The sequence below is a fragment of the Hyperoodon ampullatus genome (assembly GCF_949752795.1).
Source record: "Hyperoodon ampullatus genome assembly, chromosome: 3".
NCBI classification, from domain to species: Eukaryota; Metazoa; Chordata; class Mammalia; order Artiodactyla; family Ziphiidae; genus Hyperoodon; species Hyperoodon ampullatus.
The window spans coordinates 108,318,816-108,339,457 of NC_136916.1; positions in this window are offsets into that span (position 1 = coordinate 108,318,816).

A 20,642-nucleotide genomic window follows, 5' to 3' on the forward strand; every position below is an offset into this window, starting at 1 on the left:
ATGCATTGATGTATATTAGTGGAAACTTAGATTCTAATTTTGGGGGAAACTTTGAAGGTTGAGGCTGGGAAAAAAACCCACAGTCATTTAACATTTTACCTTTTTTTTTAGAAGTATAAACTTTAGGTTTGGAACCACTATTTGAGTCCCTTGAATAAGCCTTTGAGTTATGCACGTACAAAATGTTTTTCTAACTGTAAAACAAGTAAACTGAGTTATCTTGAATAAATGTGTACTGAAAAAGTCAAGGTGGGACCAGTTTCTTAATATTGTATTCATTTGAGGGGTGAGCAAGAGGAAAAGGTTAGAAATTCTTGGGAGAAAGGGTCATGGCACAGTCTTTGTCTGTATATGGAAAGAGAAAGTACTATGTCTGAACTCTTTGATTCTATGAAACAAGTATGGTTTGTTTTGTGTTGCTTGCATTTGTCTGTCTGTTTGTTGGAAGGATTCCTTTTTGTTTGGAAGAATCATTGGAGTTGCTTGCAGGAGCAAAAGAGGGGAGGGAATAATGTAAGGGCTTTGTGAGAAACTTTTTCAAACGCTGAGCAGAAGCAGTATTGCTTTGGGGTCCAAACAACACAGTGTGCCTCCCATCTTCACACAAAATCCAACTGTATGTACTACCTTGAGGAGTAGCAGCTTTGAAATGGAGAAATAAAGCATCCTTGGCACAGACACTGGTGATCTCATGAAAGCTATATCAGAAATGGCAGAAATAAAGCTGCTTCTGCTAGCTTTGAGAGAAGATGACTTTGGTCAAGGGCAGATTTAGTAGGGGAGGAAGAACATGGCAGAACCCTAAGGTGACAGTCAGACATATTTGCTTGTGAGAAAACGTGGAGGACCAATATGGGAACTCACCTACATGAATAGGGAAAATTTTGTAGGTAGGAGGTGTTGAAATCAGACAATACATCTACTTGGGTCTTGAAGTGATTGTAAATGGGCACTAAAAGTCAGTTGTAATCTTAGTGTATAATCAAAGGCTGCCTTCATCAATGATTCCAAACCAGATTTTCTAGCCAGTCTTTCTATGTTTTTACTTGAGTAAAACTATTAAGCCAAAACACTTTTTTATCCAGCATCAATTTCTCCCTAAGCATGGCTTATAAGATATAGTTTAAATGCTTCTCAGAGAATGTGCCTTCCATGAATTTAAAGGTGTTTCACTCTTCTTATGAAAAGGCCATGAAAACAATTATTTTATTGTATTCAGCCAAACTGATCTGCTTGCAATTTCTTGAACTGAACTTATATTTTTCACTCTTGCTGGAAAGGATGTTATTCCTTTTCTTGTCTATATATCCAAACGTATTTTGTTTAAGACCTCACTTTAAAATTCCACCTCTTCAGTGAAAGCCCCCAGGACCAACTGAAGATAAATTCCCTCTCTCTCCCCTGAGCTCATTCACTTATTTTTTCAATATGTATTTACTGAGGAGGACAATGTGACAGGCATCCACCAAGCACTCATGCTTTTGGACTGTCAGTTATCTGGTTATGTGTCTGATTTGTCTTCTTCAATTAGATTGTAAACTAGCAGAAAAGGGACAGCATGTTACATGTCTGTCTTTGCTCACTGCCTTAGTGCTTAATTTCTTAAACATAGGAGGCATTCAACAAATATGTGATGGGTTTGACTCAGATTTCAGTCTTTAAATAAAAGAAAATGAAACCGAATTATACACCTTTAACAAGGGCTAGAAGACAATACTTACTACTGATTGAGTGCTTCCTATGTGTCAAGGTCTTTTTATAAATGATCTGTAATCTTTGTGACAGTCTACTAAGATAAAATTTTGGTAGCCCCCAATGTGTCTATGAGGAAAGACGTGCTGTGAGAAAAGACATTACCCTGGGCTTCTCTGCTGATAAGTTGCAGAACTGGCTCTGAAATGGGGCCTGTATGATTCTTAAAAACCAAGAGGATTTTCAACTAGGGAGAGATTCTACCTCTGCAGTTTTCACAATGACAGTTTCCTTTATAGATGAGCCAAGGGAAATACATCTTAATATCATTCTGAAAATGTCATATTTGTCCAGGTCTTTCTGTTCTTTTGCCTTTTTATGTTTCTTAGCTAAAATTCCAATGAGGTGTATCCTTTTTAGAAAATTGAAAGCCACCAAACAATAAGTATAACTCTCAGGCTATAAAAAAAAAACAAAAACAAACTGTTAAAAGAAGAAAAAAATTAATTTAAAAAAAAAGAAGAAGAAATTCACTTTAATGAGTGAATACATACTAAATAATGCAGTGTTTTCTATATTGCTTTGGTGTAAAATTTATTCAAGACTACCCATATGTATCAAAATATTGTATTTAAGTTACAATGATGAGATTTCTTATAATTGTTTTGAAACTGTGAAAACATAGGAAAGCATTTTATATAATCAAGTTGTATACACTGAAATGAAGTGAGATGCTAAATTGATTTTCAAAGTAGCTGCTGTTCTTATATGATAATATGGTAATAAGTGGGAGATTAAGGATAGTAAGAATTTTACCAATTCACAATAATCCTTCATTACTGAATGATACCTGTAGTGCAGCATTTGTAATTACAGATAATTATTTTTAATGTATTTCTTTATAAATGGAGAACTTTTGAATGATTTCTTTAGCTGTTGCCAACACTTGTAGAAGTTTGGCCATGGATCCTTTGATGCCTCAAAGGATCCAAGAAAAGAAGGTCTATATCAGGAATAAACTTGGTGAGGGGAAAAGGGAAATGATCTGCATTCCCAATCACAGCCTCTAAGGAGGCACAGAGAACCCTACTCTGTTTGAATAGGTGTGGCCACTCAAGGACTCTGACTCAGTGGGTAAAACTAGGAAATAAGTACTTCAAGATCAGTGATCCTTAAGTGAGGGAAAAAGAAGATGGTATGTTAGAATTACCTGGGGGCTTGGGGGGCATTTTGCTTGGCTATTCTTAGTTCTCCATAGATTCTAGTACACCCACTTCCCTGCCAGTAGCTAGCTGTTCATCAGTAGCTATTTATTGTCATAGTGATTCATTATGTGTTCTTAACCCTCTGGTATATTAGAGATGAGAAAGAAAAATGAAGCTGATAATTATTAGTCTAGTCACTTGGGAAGTGTATAGCCAGATGGGTGGTATGGGTAGTAACATCCAGGCTGCAGAAAATGATTCTGATTTGAAACAGGCCTATATCCTTAGTCTATCCCCTAAGAAGGAAGAATTAGAAAAGATTAAGAGGATCCCAGGTCCAGAACAAGACGGCTCGGGCAAGGATCAGTTCTGAGCAGTTTGTTTCTCAGGAAGCAAAAGGTTTTAGAAAAATGATTGAGAATCAGAGGCTTTCACCACAGACTCAGGACAACATTTAATTTCCAATTCACTAAATATTGGAAAGGGACTCTATTATATATTTCTGGACTTAATTGTAAAGATTTAGATATAATCAATTCTGCAAATTATAGACAGCTGAGAAGGGCTGAGAGAGACAGAAACTTAGAGATAGACAATATTAAAAACTTGATTATGAATCATTACTGTGACAACATAAAATCTCTGGGCAGTAAAATATTATTGTAAAAATGTACTATAGGCAAGAAATTAATGCCTGTTGTCACTGCTTTATGCAAAAATTTTCCTGGTGGTCCCAGTCAATGCAAAAAGATAAGGGAAAATGGAAATAATTATCAGGGTTCAAAAGGAAAAACAAAATTATTCTTTACAGACAATATGATTTTCTATATAGGAAAGCAGAAAGACTCTAGAGATAAATGATTAATACTAGTAAGAGAATTCAATGGCACTAAATACAAGATAAATACACAAAGAACAACTGTGTTCCTGAATGCTAGCAACAACCAAATAGATAAATAACAAGAAATATTCCATTCATAAGAGAAACAAAAACCGTTAGGTATATAGGGAAAAAATATAACAACAACAACAAAAAAAAACGTGGAAAATATGTATGGGGAAAATTGGAAACATATAAAAGGTCAAGAAAATAGACCTAAATGAATGGAGTTATTTACATACACTGTCATAAACATGTCAGTTCTTCCAAAATTAATCTCAAAATTCAACCGAAAATTCCAAAAAGGAATTCCATTGTTCCTGAAGGGCACAGGAAAACCAAGAAAAGTTTGAAGATGAACAAGATTAGAGACAGTTGAGAACTCATTCTACCGTATGTAAAGACTTACCATAAAGCCACAGTAATTGAATAAGGTGGTTTGGGCACAGATGTAGACAAATAGGCCAACAGCATAGAAAGAAACTGTCCCAAAACAAATGTTTTGAACTCGGTTGAATAGTGTCCCCCAAAATTCATGTCTACAAAGAACCTCAGAATGTAAACTTATTTGGAAATAGTTAGCAGATGTAAATAGTTAAGATGAGGTCATACTGTATTAGGCTGGACCCAAATCCAATGACTGGTGTCTTTTTCAGAAGATCATGTGAGGACAGGAGACATTCAGGGAAAAATGCCATGTGATGATGCAGAGATTGCAGGGATACATCTACAAAACAAGGAACACCAAGATTGTTGGCAACCACTAGAAACTAGGAAGAGACAAGGAAGTATCTTCCCCCAGAGCCTTCAGAGAGAACATGGCCTTGCCAACACTTTATTTTGCTTGTTTTTTAATTTAATTTTATTTATTTTTTTATACAGCAGGTTCTGATTAGTCATCAATTTTATACACATAAGTGTATACATGTCAATCAGAATCTCCCCATTCATCACACCACCACCACCACCACCCCGTGGCCACTTTCCCCCCTTGGTGTCCATACGTTTGTTCTCCACATCTGTGTCTCTATTTCTGCCCTGCAAACCGGCTCATCTGTACCATTTTTCTAGGCTCCACATATAAGCGTTAATATACGATATTTGTTTTTCTCTTTCTGACTTACTTCACTCTGTATGACAGTCTCTAGATCCATCCACGTCACTTCAAATGACCCAATTTCATTCCTTTTTATGGCCAACACTTTGATTTAGGACTTCTTGCTCCAGGATCTGAGATAATACATTTCTGTTTTTTTAAGCCACGCAGTTGCAGTTCATGGTAATTTGTTTTGGCAGTCCTAGGAAACGAATACACAAACAAACATGTATACTGGAGATTTATACAGGACTGCCACATTGCATAGCTCCAGAGAACATCATTTACATTATCTTCTGTGTGCTCCAGGACTGTGTCATTTGCATAGAATAGGATGTGAATGGTGCCCCCTGGAATTTTGCAGAGCAGTACCCCTCCTTATGTAGGAGAGAGGAGGCAGTACAAATTAATGTGAAAAAGGCTAACTTTTCAATTAGATGTGTTGGAACTGAGCATGTCATTGGAAAAAGATAAACCTGATCTCACTCTATAAAAAATAATAATAATTCTAGATGGATTGACAGCCTAGATAAGGAAAGAAAAAAATTTTAATTATAAAAGAAAATATTAAAATAGTTTTATAACATTGGAGTTGAAAATTATTTCTTAAGCAACCCACACACACACACAAAAACCCCAAAACACTGTTTTGATAAGTGACACTATTGAAATTAAAAATTTCTGTATGACAAACGACATTATGAACAAAGTGAAAATACAAGCAACAGAAGACATTTGCATTATGTATTCCCTATGAAAGAATGATATCCAGACTATTCAAAGAACTCCTATAAATCAATAAGAAAAAGATAAATAATCCAAGAGAAAAAAAATCAGCAAAATATATGAATAGGTAAGTCACATAGGAGGAAAGATACCATATCTATGAAAAGATGTTAAATTTTATGTTAAAAAAACACATTTTAATATGTGAAATTCTATTTCATACTCTGAAGTTAGGAACAATTAAGAAGTCAGATAATACTAATGATTTGCTAGAATATGAGCACATGCAAGTTCTCATACATTGCTAGTGTGTGCTATTTACATCCATACAGTACTTTTTAAGGACATTGGCAATATCTGATGCTAAAGATGTGCATCCCTATGATCCAGAAGGTCCACTTTTAGCTGTTTATCCTAGAGGAACACGAACATGGGCATAAGGAATCATGTAAAAATTTTCATTGTGTAACATTTGTAATAGGGAAGTACTATAAACTATCTAACTGGCCATCAACAGTGAATATATAGCTGCATATTTATATAATTAAATATTTGTGTGTTGTATACTTATATAATAGTTGTATATTTATAAATAAACTAGAACTACATTTACATGGAAAAATCTCTAAATAATAATATTAATTTTTAAAAGGATGATGCAAAGGATTCATGCTGTGTAGCATCACTATGTAAATTTTAAATCTCATAAAACAATATTAACCACTGCAAAAATATATATTGTTACTGGATAGGTCCATATGTTTTAATGATATAAAAATTGACTGGAAGGATACATATTAACTTCAGGATAATGTTCACTTATTAGGAAGATGGGCTAGGAATGAGATTAGGTGCCTTTAATCAAATATATAATATCTTGGTTATTTTTTAAAATCTAAAGGAAATATGGCAAAATATTAATATTTATAAACTTTGGTATGGGGCAGTACATAGATATTTGATATATCACTTTTTAATCTTTTAATGTGCTTGAAATATTTAGTAAACAAAATTGAGACAAAGAAGGAAAGGAAAGGGGGGAAGATACAGGAGGCAAGAAGAAGGAAAGGGAGGAAGGTGGACATGGTCTTTGGAGATAGACAGCCCTGCATTCTAACTGTGACAGGCAGAATGGTTTAGTAGAAGGACCTTGGTTGTGGGCTCATGTAGACTTAATTCTAGCTTCTTTCAACTTGGACAAGTTAACTATTCTAGGACTCTGTTTACCCATCTATAAAATGGATAGATTAAAATTTAACTGAAAGTGTTCTATGAAGACTAAGTGGGGGAGGTATGTAAAACACCCAGTGCAGTGCCCACCAGGTACACATCTAGTGCTCCATGAATAACACAGCCCTCTCTCTCTTCCTTCAAGCAGCAGGAAACAAAAAGCCTGTGCAGAAAGGCTACCACCTTAACTCATTGGATGGAATTGAATTGCTCTTTCTGATGCAGTCTTTTTTTTTTTTTTGTCTCAGTAAAAGTAATTTTGAAAAGAGATTAAATGCCTTTGGCATGAACAAAGATGCAGACTATAGAGAAAATTGTAGGGCTTCAGTTTCCACTGAGGTATCCTTAAAAGGTAGGTGAGGAAGTTCCCATGGTTTTGCATTTAAAACTCAAGCCACTTATTTAAGGAGATCACGGCACAGGCCCTTCACCCTTGGTGGTTAATGACCTTACTTTGACGTCCTGAATGGAACATGCAGTAGGGTCAATTGCAGACTCAATGACAAGAATTAAAGTGCAAAGCTCCCTAATGAGATCTGTGCTTATTCCTTGTGGTTCAAGGAACACCGTGGTGAATGGTTTACAGCTTGCCGGGTCAATCCCTTTGCAGAAGCAGAGTTAACTTAGGCGTTCCCTGAGCTGTATAAACAACACTGTCTGTAGTAGGAAGCTTGACCCTCCTTTTATCATGCCAGGAAATTCTTGGAATGCAGCCATAGCCTAATATTTACGGTTCCATAAGCATTTGACTCTGAAAAGTCCCTAATTCTGGAAAATGGCCACTGGTCAGCTGTTAATGCACAAGTGATAGGAAAAAAGTCACCCTTTAGAAGGAGAGAATGGATAAAGAGAAATGCTTATGAGGCTAAAAGTGTAGCAAGTGTGATATGTACCTTTGGAGTAATCATATACGCATGTTTAATGCATACGTATCAAACCTTTATATATTATTTCCACACACAGAAGTTAAAATGGTAAACCATATGCTTAAAATTTTTTTAATTTACCTTTTTTTCTGTATAAAAAACAGTGGCATATAGTATTTCTCAAAACAGTGGAATAAAAGAGTTTAAATTCATATAGACTTCTGTCCCACTATAAATTCACTTTCTTGGGCTCTTTCAGCAGAAAGGAACTTTGAGAGGTTCTTTCACCCATTCCTCTCTTCTCTACTATAAAATGGATCTTCAGGGCAACCCAGGGAATTGTTTACCTTATTATTTAAAAAATGGAAAAAAAGATTTTTAAACTTCTTTGAACAAACCTAATTCTATGTCTAAAAATAAAATCCTCCATTTTGCAACCATTACTTCCCTTTCTAAAGGATATTTAAATTAAGCATAGAGAATCACCTATATCTAATAACTGAATCAGAGGTAGTGGTTTCATACATTTTCCAAATGTCCTGTCTCCAAGGTAACCTGTTTTCTTCTTGACAGGCTGGAGGGGCTGGAGAGAAGTGAGAAGATGGAAACATGATGAAGTCTCATCCAAGGATGAGGTGGCCACTGACTGATGAATCGATTCTGACAAGAATAAAACAATTCATAGAAATCAATGTCACCAACAGGCAGGTGCATCTCAGAATTGCTGCCGCAGTGGAGATGAGTTGCCGAGACTGCATTGTTTCTCTCAGTAACGCCAGCATCCAATAGTCAGATTAGAAACTACCTATTAAACCTGAATTCCATAATAAAAAGTCACCCAGACACCTTTAGCAGTTAGCCTGGTCTACAAAGTTTAGGCAGGTGATAGAGAAATCAAGGGCACCCTGGTGGAAATGACTGATATCTTGCTAGGACTTTCTAATATGATTCTAGGAAGTGATGGAATCTCCTTTCCAGGAATATTTGAAAATATCCAACCTCCCTGCACAGAGATGCTCTCCCCCAGGAAGTAGCTCCAGTTTGAACAGAGTTGACTGGTTATTACAGGCTTATTCAAGATGAAAACGACCCCAAACCTGGCCAAACTTCATGCATTTTGCACTTACGATGGGTTAAAAGACCCCAGGCAGGGCATCTGACTGCCCAAAGTTTGTAATAGAGTGAAACTCAGTTCTCAGTCCAATGGAACTCAGCAAATAATGAATGTATACATGTTGGTACATTCCTGCTTCGAATCAGCCTTCACTACAACACCTGTATCTCCTTCCTAACTTAACACCTTACTACTACCTCTACTACCACCAGCGACATGAAGACAGGGCTCCTCATCTGAGAGAGCTGGGCCATCCTGAAAAGAACAAGCCTGCAGAGTCACTACATGCAGGGTACTAGGTCACATGTCAACACTTAGGTATCACAAGATTCTAATGTGGGAATATTATCATTATTTCCATTTTAAAGAGAAGGAAACTGAGGTTTAGAGAAGTTAATTTGTTCAAGGATAGGTGGTGAATAAGAGGTAGAGCTGGGAATCCAACCTTGAGAGTATTACCTCCAAGTTCATGCTCTCAATACCATATTTTACTGCCTAAATATAACAAGACTTTGCCATTAGCTAGCTGTGGAAACTTGGGTCAAAGTCTCTCTGAATCTCAACGTTCTCATGGATAAAATAGAATAATTATTATCTTTTCTTCTTTTTCCAAAAAATTTTACTAAGACTGTGTGAAGGGCTGGACTACTTACTCTGATAGTAGATGAACAAAAGAGGGAGGGAAAGGCAGAGACTTAAGAAGAATGAGTGATAAGAGTGTGGAGAGTCATAAAGGTGTCTTTTGTTATGTTAATGAGATGACTTTTGAAATACCCCTAGATCACCTAGGCTGGTCACCAGAGAAACCAACCATGTGATTAGAGGGTTGGAACTTTCAGTCCTGTCCATCTGGACTCCTGGGAGAGGAGAGGGGCTGGAGATTAAGTTCAACCACTAATGGACAATGAGTTAATCAATCACGCCTATATAATGAAGCCTCCATAAAACCCCAAAAGAATGGGATTTGGAAAGCTTCCAGGTTGGTGAACCAGAGCATTGCTTGTTGTTGGTGTGGAGATTCCCCCACCAGCCACCAACACACACAATGGAATTGGGTCCAAGGAACCCAAAAGACCATTCCTAGCATTCTAGTGGGGATGCAGTGTGCAAAAGCCCCCCAAAGAGGAAGACGTCAGTGTGGCTGGAACAGAGTCTCAAGTAGAAAAGTGAGGGGCATGAGGCTGGAAGATTCTGGAGGCAATTCGGGGGAGTTTGGATTCAAGTCTGTCCTAACTTATTAATTCAAAAGATAATGTACCTATTGCCTGAATTTATTAATGCAAACTAAAAAGACCAGATTCCTGTAAGCAGTAATTGAAAGTTTCTGATGTGGAAACCTAGAGATGTAGACATTGATGATGAGAGTGAAAATGCTTTGGGAAAGCTAAAGTTCTAAATCTGTTTAAGCTATTACTCTTACTATTTTATGTGTGTGGGGGGGACTATTTGTTTTGCTTTTGTTTTGTTTTGTTTTGTTTTGCTCTTGCCCTTCTCTCTTTCATTGGGGGAAACATGCAGACTGAGGTGGCTGGTGGTGAAAGGGCACATTATTCCAAGGAAGAGGCTTGAGGGTGCTGTGAAGCTCTAATGCCAACGCCCTAAAACCTTCATTAATTCATCCAACAAACTTGCTAAATATGCGGCAGTTGCCAACACCTATCAGCCTTGTGCTCCTTGCTAATTGTACCCTGATTTTTTTGTGACATCATAGCCTCTGCCCCAAACAGTGTGTTCGATTCCACAATTTCCCAGCCTCCTTTCCAGGTAGGAAAAATTTTATGACCCGGCTCCTGACAGCAAGGTGTATTGTAAATAGGAGGTTTCTGGGAAAAGTGGGCTACCTAATGTAAAAGTGCCTGGCGAACCTCCAACTACAGGGGGTGCAACTGACGGAGGCCCCAGCTCCTGACTCTGAAATCCATCTGGATGTTTCCTAGGAGTCCATGCTCTCCCTGGCTGCTTCCAGCCAATGCAGCTGGGACACTGAGGAAGGCCCATTGCTGGGAGATGGACTCCTCTGATAGGTGACTCTGGCTGAGGGCTCCCTGACAATTTTGCCAAACTGGATTGCAATCTAAGATGCAGCCATCCAGCTTTCCTTCTCTCTGTCTTTCATTTGGAGTCAGTCTTGTATTGTGACCTGACAACTCTCCTAGCCCCTCCTGGCTCCTTTTCACCCCCTCTTGCAGGAGTTTCATCTTGAATATTGTCTTCACGTCTGCTTCTCAGACTAACACAGAAAATATGTAATGTACGTAATGTTATAAGAAAATCTCTAAGATATATTAAGTTTAAAAAAATTAAGGTTCAGAACAGTGTGTAAAACATGCTACCTGTGGTGTTACAAGGAAGGGAAAATAAGAATGTGGATGTATGTTTGTTTTTACATGCAAATATAGTGTTATTGATGGGGGTGGGTTACAACAGGACCTGGAAGACAGATGGAAAGGAGAGGGAGACATTTTAAAATTCTATATGTTTTTACATATTTTTTGGTTTTTAACTGAGTAAAGATATTACATGTACAATTTTTTTAAAATAAAAGATTCAATTTCTTAAGAAATGAATACAGATTTTCTAGGTTCTGGTTGCTCTGGAACGTGTGACACAGATTCTTAATAAGGCAGTTTAAGAGTTGGAAAAGCTTTTTTGTAAGTTATAGGAAGACATCAATTACTCAACTCAGTTGCATGCTAGAGCCCCAAAGCGGCAACACTCCTTATGAAGCTGAGAAAACTATTTAACACCCTTCTAACAGGATTCTGCCACTCAGTACACAGAGCCACATCCACAGAGCCTCTATTCAGAATCTGAAGCTAACATCTTCTGAATTGATTCCTGCCTAAGTTTAAATATATGGCCACACAACCACCAATTCTAATCTACAAATTCTAAAGATGGCAGATTTAGATAGTCCCATGAGGCCCTGGATTAACTTCCACTCAAGGAGATGGTTGTTCAATAAGAAGCAATGTCATTTCCCCTGCTGGGCATATTGATATATAGAGAGCTATCAGATAGGCTTTCTCATCTACCTCGCGTCAATTTGCAAGACTATGATGCTTGTAAGAATGGAAGTCAAATTATTACAAGCAATGCTTTATTAATAGGCTTGGTAAAAGTTTTATTAAGGTTTGATAAATGAAATATATTTCAGCTATAGTTTGAGAGAAAAAGTGTTATGTGTTTGTGTGCCATTTTGCATTAGGATTGACAAGAAAAATTATTTGATCATGATGGGGGGAATAACTTATATTGTCAAGCTTAAATCTTTCAAAATTTCAAAAATTTCAGAAATTCATCTAATATATTTGGAAGAAGAGACTGCAGATGGTTTTGAGTAATGGTGTAGGAAATTTAGACTACACAATTATTCTTTTTTTCCATGCCTCCAAAAATTATCTGTCATGTCTCCAAATACAAATCCTGTGTAATACAGAGTAACTGTGTTCTATAAAGAAAATTTTATCATCTGGAACTCATTTCCCTATTAACTTTGTTGAGAACTTAAGAGATTTTCTTGGGGATAGCATTGGGAATAGGGCTACTCTTTATTGAGCTCCTACTATGTTCTAGGACTTTTATTAGGTACTTTACATGTATTATCTCCAAATTTTAAAACTACTCTATGAGCTAGGTATTATTTTCCCCTTTTTTTACAGGTGAAGTTCTGAAATCAAATAACCCAGATGGGGAAGAATGAGAATTCAGCCTCAGGGCAGTCTGGCTGGAAAGCCCAAGCTCTTTCCCCTGTGGAAATTGCCTTATAGCACAGACAAGGGGCATGCACCCCTTACAGCATCTGCCACAAAGCACAGGACTGGCAATTATTAGTTTCCTCGGTACTTGTGCTTTATTCTATAGGCACAGAATTGACACATCTGTCCTGAAGTTGTATTTTTGTCCCCCCGCCTGGATTGTGGTGAATCTAGGAGAGACAAGCAGGTGAATGTGCTCTTTCCGTGTCCTTCAGGTCACATTTTCCAGCCAGATTGGAACTAGTACTGGCGATTTTCACTCTTTAAGGGCAGGACCCACATTATAGGGAAGACAGCTCACCTGGTAGTCCTTTTCAGGCTCTGACAGCCAGAATCAGAAGTTACCCTGCAGGGAGATGTTCTCCACCAACACCAGAAAACAAACACACCAGGGGCAAGGCTGGTCAGCACCCCAAGGGGGCTTCACCACAGCCCAGATCTGGTTAACAAATTCACCAGGACTTCCAAAGAAAACTGTGTTTATGGGATTTCAATAAGAGCTCCAGGGAATTAAAAACATAGGAATAAAATATCTTGAAATTCTTTGGTTGGGTACCATTATGTTATTTTATTTAAATTTTTATTTTACTACATAAAATATTGCTACATCACAATAAAAAATACAAAACAGAAGATGTGTTCAAAATGAAAAATAAAACTATCATTAACTATTTTTATATATCCTTCTATCTTAAAATTTTCAATCATACATAAAGAATCATATACTTCATACTCTATTATTCAGCATCTTTTCTTTTCACTAAATCTATCTTTGAGATTTTGCTATAGGAGTACATAAAGAATCATATACGTCATACATAAAGAATCATACATAAAGAATCATATACTTCATACTCTATTTATTATTCAGCATCTTTTCTTTTCACTAAATCTATCTTTGAGATTTTGCTATAGGCGTACATAAAGATTGCACCAAGTCAAGGTTGCCAGTTGTAGGCAACAGAATTCTGCCTTATTGAAGGAGAACAACATTTATGAAAAGTAAAATGGGTGCTTTCAGAATTGAGATGGCCTGAGAATCATGCCTCAAAACCCTGCTTCAGGGAATTATTCCAAAACCTCATTGCCCAGCTTCTCTGCTAAAGCCTGGCTCAGCCACTGCTGCTTCCTCAGTGGACATGACAGTCGCCGCCCCGATGCTGCTGCCAGAAATACTGCCTCTGCTGCCCCTGCGGGAAAAGCAGACTTCACCTCTGTCACCCCTCTCATCAGAATGGACTCTGTGCAGCCCCGCTTTTTTACATCACAAGCTTCCACTTCAAAGTCTGAGGCAGTTCATTCTGAATGGAAGAGTCTAAGACCTATGCCCAGGCCAAGTGAAGGGAAGCTTGAAAACTGAGTTTCCAACATTTTCTCCTTCTATGGTCAATAGGGGCCTGATTTTGAAGGCTGGGGATCCCCAAATATAGTCAGTAGGTCAGATGTGGAGCAGTCAAAGAAAAATATGTACAACCATCCAGAAAAGAGATGCCCCCTGTCTTTTAAATTGGCATACTTTATATAGCTCCATCAAAATAAACTTCATCCATCCCCAATTGTGACTCTAATAATACTTCTATAGACATCCTTGTACATAAGTTTGCAATTGTCTCCATAAGGTGAGTTCATAGCAGTGACATTTCTGAGTCATGTGCATTTTCTAATTTTCATCATTATTACCAACATGACTTCCAATATGTTGTTCCAGTGTACACTCAGCGTACCCACCCTGGTCATCAGTAGATCAAGTGTGCTCGTGTTTGCCAATCTGACACATGAAAAGTGGCACCTTGTTGCTCCAAATTCAACTTCTTGGAGTATAGATTGAGATTGAGCACCTTTTTAAAGTCATATGTCCACTTCTTTTTCTATTAATTCCTTTGCTGTATTTTAATGTAAGACTGCATCATCTACTCCTAAAGAAAATGTTGGTTCATTAGACTTAATCTCTGTCCTGAAACCTGCTCCCTTATTGGAAAGTTGCTAAGTTGCTACCACAAAAGGCCAGAGCTCCTTGCTGGTGAGGATCTTCCCTCTAAATAATTATTTTAAGTCAGTGTCACCAAGAACATATTGATTTAAAGTCAGGAACCACTTGGATATGTTAAAGGTCAGGTTTCTGGAGAACAGTTGGAGAAAGAAGGAAAATGATCTTCTGTGGAATCTAATATTTAGCCCTACAACGACAATAGTACTGCATGAAAGTGTCTCCTTTGTAAAACCCTTCCAACAAATATCACAATTATACCTCCTTCCAGCCTTCTCTTGAAGTGGGGTGATGAGGAATTCCAAGTCCTGGCAGCTCAACAGCAATATCTATAATTTGGCATTTCTCATCATGTACTTTGGCATCAACAAAACATGTAAAGTCGGGCAAGTAGAGAGAGGCACTTTGCTTGTTTAAGGTGGAATTGTGTTTGTAACACACATGAAAACATCCCGACTGGTGGGGGCAGATCACAGATCAGTGTGCTCAAAGTGGGGTCCTCAGACCAACAGCACGAACATCACCTGGCCACTTGATAAAACTGTAAATTCTTGGGGCCCACCCTAGACCTATGGAATCAGTAACTCAGGGATTTGGGGTAGGGGGTCCCAACAATCTACTTTAAGGAGACTTCGAGGTAATTCTAATGCAGCTTAGAGTTTGAGAACTGCGTTGTAGCCTTCATCCTTCACCTGGCAGTCTCTGTGGACACATCTCCTCTCAGAAGGCAGTAGAGGAGGACTCACGGTTCCCAAAAGCAGTCACAGTAAACAGAGCTCCCTAGGAAAACCTTGTCCTACCCAGGAGTCAGGGTAAACTGCCAAAGCAAATACCTGGAGCAAATTTTACTTTCACCCGAGCTCTTTCAAGTTTTGCTGTGACTTCAACTCTGACATACATATTTCAGAAAGGAGTGTTCAAGCATGTATATGTACACATCCACATACACAACTGTGTCCATCAGTAAGACCACCTGCAGAGCGTAGCTGTCCAAGGGAAGTGAAAGATTTGCCTCCATTAAGTTTGCTTACTGTGTTGCAACTATATTTTTGGACTTCCCTTATCACAGCGTGACATCCATTTGCACACCGCATTTTTCCAGTGACTGAAAAGGGATCAGCACAGCTTGGCAGCCTGCACTGCAGCACAATCATTTATTTCTCACAGCACTCCATCCTGGACGTTCCCATTGAGCACAGAGCCTTTGAAGTCCATGGCACATGTAATTCAGTTGACAGTGGATTGGATTGGAGTCCATCTAAATAAAGGCCAAGCCTGAGCAGGCATCAAAATGTCTCCTCCATAATTGGCAAGTGCTATTATTCTACTGAGCTATTAAAAAAAAAAAAGTAATTTTCTTGGCTACTTATTTTATCGACTGTCGCTGTAATGAATTCCTCTTTACTTTTAAAGGTGTTTTGTTTTTTTTATGTCTCAAATTTCTTCCCTTCTAACAAGCTCTCAAACTTTGCCTCAGTTTATATTTACCCATTTGCCCACTAAGAAAACAAGTGAATATTTTAAAGAATTTCTCAGGCTTTTTGACCTATGAGGAGCGCTTTGGTTTCCCTTGAGCTTTTCCATCTAATTTGTGTAAATCCTTTTTAAACTGGGGTTCATTTACTTAATGTTCGACGTCTGCAATGACTTCCTAAAGCTAATTTCGGAAGACAGGAGTGGTTCCAGGAGAGAGCTTCTTCTCTGAATGGATCTATAAGAAAGAGGAAGGATGGGAGAGGAATTTGGAAACACAGAGACCAAGGATGCTAATTTATTGTAGTCATAATGTGGCAAACGCTAAAATAGTTACAATAACAACCCTTAGCTTTCTATTTCTTCCCCTCACAGGACCCTAAGTTAGGATTTGAATCATGCTGCCTATGTTAGTATGTTTAACTCTGTGCTGCAATATAAGTAAAACTAGCCTAAGAAACACCTGGGGTAGTTTAAAAATAAAGCAGGACACAGAGGATGCTAACAGTTGGCACCAGGACATAAAAACACAGAGAATAGGGCTTCCCTGGTGGTGCAGTGGTTGAGAGTCCGCCTGCCGATTCAGGAGACACGGGTTCGTGCCCCGGTCTGGGTAGATACCACATGCCGCGGAGCGGCTGGGCCCATGAGCCATGGCCGCTGAGCCTGCGCGTCCGGAGCCTGTGCTCCGCAACGGGAGAGGCCACAACAGTGAGAGGCCCGCGTACCGCAAAAAAAAAAAAAAACAGAGAATATAAAATGTAATAGCAATTGCAAAATGTAATACAATTGCATGAAAATGCAATTAAATCAGGCTGGATAAATAGCTTCCAGGATGTAATAGCAAGAAGAGAGAGTTCATTTCAATGAAGTGAAATGGCAAAAAACTGAATAAATAATTTAAAGCTGGAAATGAAAAAAGTTCCGTGTGGAGTTTAGAAGACAGTTGAGCTCCTCTGACCTTGTGCAAGTCAGTTAACCTCCTGGGGCTTCATTTTCCTTATTAGGAGAAGGAGGGGACAGGAGGGAGTGTGAGACTACGTGATCTCAAAGGTCTATTCAAGTTCTAAATTCCCCTCCTGGGCATGGGAAGGAATGGAAATGTAGGGCATCAACACAACATTAGTGGCTGTGGGAAAAAAAAAAAAAAAGCACTTACACAAACTGTGAATTTGGGTTTCATATGAAGCATTGATTTTATCTGCTGGGAACCTTTGTTATTCTTTATAAAAATAAAAGATAAGAACAAATGCCTACAATGGTTGGGTTTCCCTGCTTTCATCTTTTTCTGGCTACAATGTTCCCTTATCTGGGGTCACAAAAAAGGCAGTCTGCATACAGATAAAACAGCCCGTGTGGATAATGCTATGCTGCAGTTTCAGGCTCAATCACTCTCTTCACTTTCTGCCCATCTGCTGCTTTTCAGTCACCTGATCCTCTAGGGCAGTGAAGTTAGCTGGGTGCTAATCAGTGAATAGGGAAAGGGGAAGCAAGTGTTAGTGCAAGCCGGATGGATCATGCGTCATGGGTCAATCAAGCAAGGACTGTAGTGAGAGCTGTTAGAGATTTAATTCATTTAACCATGAAGACATGATGAAGGAAAGCAATGCCCTCATGCAATGTATAGACACCAGTCAATCACAGAGACCAAGGGGGAATGTTGTGTTTATAATGCTTATTCATAAAGCCATGGGATCTGGAGAAAAAAACAAATAGGTGTTTTTAAGCTCAACTTTTTTTTTTGCCCAAAATATACTTTAACAAAACAAAAAAAAGTAATTAATCCTGCTTTCTTCAGTCAGTTGAGGATATATTTTCTACCCTTCTCTACTCCCAAGTAGCTAATCAGCAAACATGAAATTTAACTCCAGTCTTTGTAAATGCAAGGCTACTGACTATGTCCAATGGTTTAACGCTCAAATTCCTGATTGGAAATTCATCTGTTTGCCAGCTATGTGATGATTCTAACTGTTGATGACTGTTGAATGGCGTTAATCATTTCTCCTTAGTAGGAGGAAGACAGGGCATGTACTGCTGATATAAATCCTTGAAACACTAAAGCGAAGAGGTTAGATGATGACCCAGAAGTCAGAGTACCTGGGTTTGAATCTGGGTCCACTGTTGCCCGGCTATGAGACTGAGGCAACGCAGCTGGGTATTAGTGCCCTCAAATGTAAAGATGGTGATGTTGACAATAGCACCTTTCTCATAAGTTTATTGTGGTGATTCAAAGAGCTAATGTAGGTCAGACGTTTGGAATGGTGCCTGGAACATAGTGAGTACTCTGTGTGAGCAGTTATCACGAGGAGGAGGCTTTTGGAGGAACCAACAATAGCAATAAGAAGAGTCCCATAACTTAATTTCAAAACTCAGTCCTGAATTATGTGCAAAAGTCACATTGCAGATCTATCTAGTATCTTGTACTCCTAGATAAATCTTTCCCACCCCTAGTTGTATTATAGATTATTTGAAAAGGAATTTGAAAAGGAACACTGTGGGCATATATAATGAGCTCTAGTTGGTATTTGCTTATGGGAGCAAGACTGAGGAAATGAGAGTATGTCCCCCACAGAGGAAACTCGAGCTTCCTTGGTTCCTCCAGGACACAGTAACACGCCCAGGTTACCCAAGATAATAGGAGTTAATCTTACAGGAATATGAAATGTAGCTCAGGAACTGTCTAGCCTTAGAAAACTGAGCTTATGAAGACCTGAATCATTATTCAGAATAGAACAACCATCTAGAAGTGTTCTATTCTCTAGCCCCAGTGTCTATCTTTCTACTTCTTTCCTCTACCACTTGAACCTACCCCTGCCCCAAAACTGGTTAATTCAGTTAGACCTTGTTTTTATTTGTGTGCTTTGTTTTTGTAGGAAATGATGCATCTATTGGACAGAGTTCCCAATCCAAAGCCTCTATAGAGTCCCCATCTAACCTACCCATAGTCTTAAACTCAGGCACCCATCCCTGGTCTAATCAGTTGTGCTCAATTTAAGAGTCTTGCAGTATAAAGCACAACAAATCATATCCAAGGAATGGCTCCTTGGTTGTATTGTTTGGAAGCCAGAGTCTGTGGGTGTGACAGACATTCATAATGTCATAAAACTTCTTTCTAGAGTGAGACACACAGATTTTTGTGAGTTTGGATTTAGATTATGCACTACATCTTGCCTGACTGATCATAGTAGGCTAAAAGACAAATATTGCTGTTCTAAAAATTATCTTTAATTCCTACTTTTTGTTGATTTCTAGAAGGCTACAACTAACTGAAATGTGTTCTTGGCTCTAAAACTAACAATGGAAAAACTCCTAATAGCTGTAGCAGGAAAGCTTTGATGCAGAAGAGTTACAAAGGATTTTTTTAAATGTGTAAACCAAAATCAGCTGAGTTACTAAATAAAAACCAGCTAAATTACTCCCGGGTTCAAATAAATATTATGAAAGGGGTTCTTTCCAAAGGAAAGACCCCTGCCCCTTAAGCATGTTGAAACTTTTAAGTATAGAAAAAGTGAAAATATAAATAAATACATACATACATACATGTGCAGACTGTGGTCAGCTCCATATTGTTAACAGGACCTTACCTTTCAGAGCTTTTAGTTGTGCTCATCTCAAGATCAAGAGTCACAGGGATTCAAAATAAGCATAACCCATGATATTTGCCTCACTTGGAAAAGCAGAAATTTACACACAGATCTTGAGTATTAGTACACATATTATGAATAAATACCTACACAAATGATAGCATTTATGAATTCTCTAGAACAGTGGTTCTCAGTCTTGACTTTACCTTAGAATCACCTGAGGAGCTTTTAAACATGATGGTGGCAGGGAATATCTGATTTAAGTGAGGCGAGGCAGTTCCAGGCATTGGTATTTTCATTAAATGGAAACTTTGATAAAAAGGATTCTAATATGCAATCCACAATCCCTGAAGCAGAGGGGATTAATGTGAGCCAGAAGAGCCTGAGAAGACTTTGGGAAAAGGTAGGTTTTAGAACTGACCTTTAAAGGATTCAATGGACAAAAAAGAGGGCAAAGATTATTCTACAACAAGGAAAGTTTGAGCAAAATTGAGAATCTTGTTGTGATGTGTGATTCGTTTTGTGACTGTGTGAGGGAGTTACAGTGCAGCAGGAATATGGAGAAATGCAGTAATGCCTCCTTATCCTTGGTTTTGTTTTCTGTGGTTTCAGTCACCCGTGGTCAACGGTGCTCCAAAAATATTAAATGGAAATTTCCAGAAATAAATGATTCATAAGTTTTAAATTGTGTGCTGTTCTGAGTAGCGTGATGAAATCTCATGCAGTCCGGCTCCATCCCTCCCAGGACGTGAATCATCCCTTTGTCCAGCATATCCCACCCATTGGTCACTTAGTAGCCACCTTGCTTATCAGCACAACTGTCTCAGTGTCACAGTGCTTGTGTTCAAGTAACCCTTATTTTTAGTTAATAATGGCCCCAAAGCACAAGAGTAATGATGCTGGCAATTTGCATATGACAAAGAGAAGCAAAAAAGTGCTTCCTTTGAGTGAAAAGATGAAAGTTCTCAACTTAATAAGGAAGGAAGAAATACATATCGTATGCTGAGGTTGCTAAGATCTATGGTAAGAAC